Source organism: Daktulosphaira vitifoliae, unplaced genomic scaffold, assembly GCF_025091365.1.
Source record: "Daktulosphaira vitifoliae isolate Bord-2020 unplaced genomic scaffold, ASM2509136v1 Scaffold_2, whole genome shotgun sequence".
In the NCBI taxonomy this organism is placed as follows: Eukaryota; Metazoa; Arthropoda; class Insecta; order Hemiptera; family Phylloxeridae; genus Daktulosphaira; species Daktulosphaira vitifoliae.
Genome location: NW_026099573.1, coordinates 37,499,225 through 37,500,440, shown reverse-complemented (window position 1 = coordinate 37,500,440; position 1,216 = coordinate 37,499,225). Strand labels below are relative to the sequence as shown.

General features: G+C 44.1%; 1 protein-coding gene and 1 pseudogene across 2 annotated transcripts in view; both read right to left on the bottom strand.

Moving 5' to 3' along the window:
* Window positions 1-2: 2 nt before the first annotated feature.
* The window catches only part of LOC126898227 (uncharacterized), a 2,176-nt pseudogene continuing 962 nt past the window's right edge, over window positions 3-1,216 (bottom strand).
* LOC126898487 (uncharacterized) overlaps window positions 150-1,216 on the bottom strand; it is a 16,618-nt gene continuing 15,551 nt past the window's right edge. The window contains exon 6 of one of the 2 annotated variants that reach the window (XR_007702280.1): window positions 150-267. The gene's annotated coding sequence lies outside the window, so the exon portion shown is untranslated. The remainder of the gene's footprint in view (window positions 268-1,216) is intronic. The other variant, XR_007702283.1, reaches the window with a different exon arrangement.

The following is a 1,216-nucleotide window of genomic DNA, read 5'->3' as shown; positions in this document are numbered from 1 at the left end:
TCGTCCAAAGACAGATGGTTCCGGACGACGTGTCCGCGGATCCCCTTAGACTTTATGAGTTCGCTGCCTTCCATGTCAAATGCGTAGCACTTTGATCGAAGTGCAGCGATCTCAAAGAGAGTGAGGCCACTGGTCTCGTCTGAAAACAAGCCGGGCATCTTCTTTCTATCGGTGGAGTAGCAAGGGTGATCCTTGGGCAGGCTAGATGCGTCCACGTGCACCAGTAAATCGGGGCTACCAGCTAAATCCTGGTAGAAGTCGCCTACTCTGAGCAGGTATATGAAGGAGTCTGAGAAAAATTAAAAATATATAAATATAAAAAATATTTCTACTGTACGGTTGTACTCACCAGTATCCATGTAAACCAATTCGATTGCACTGCCATAATGTGGTTTCAATACGTCGTAGAAGTACTTGTACATTAGCGTCTTGCTAATGTCAAGCACTGCTAAACCGACGTATATTGGTTTGATAAACTTGACCATCTTTGTGTCCATTATGACGGCGCACAACCTTTCACCGTATTTGATACAGTCGTTGAAGGTTGGTTGGTTTACGAGCTTGCTTAGACGTTCGGGACTGGAGATTAGCTCAATACGGATGCGTTTCCGCATGTTCTCCATTGTTTTCCCTATAAAATGTAAAAAATTATCGAATAACCCACTTTAGCATTGAGCATGCACTTACCAAAGACGGCATTGTTCATTAGTTTGAAAAATGCAATTTCAAAAGCATTTGCCGCCTTTTTCCGCATTTCAGTGTTCAACTAAATGTATGGTTTCAACCAAGTACTTTGTTGAAACTCTAAAACGCGGTGCACCTGCAGTACAAATATTTATATTAGTATCATCGCTTATAGTTTATAGGTTAACTATACATACTTTATCGACTTGCAGTCCGTGTGCGATCGCCTGTTTAAGATTAACGTAATGTACGACGTACCGCTGTTTGGGTTTCAAAGTGGCCATGAGTTTGGTCTCTTTGGAACCCGGCGGTACATCGTTGACAGGCAAGAACGGCAAGTCGTTGTGCTCGTCATGCAGCTCTTGTGGATACGATACGTCCACTTCATATATACGCCCCGTATTACCAGTGTCCGACAACGATTGGAGGTCAGCCAGAGGGTCTGCTCCTTTATACCACCGGAAGCCACCGTACGGCATGGGCTGACTCATAGCCCACCCGTAAAGGTTATTGCCTGTAAACATTAAACGTT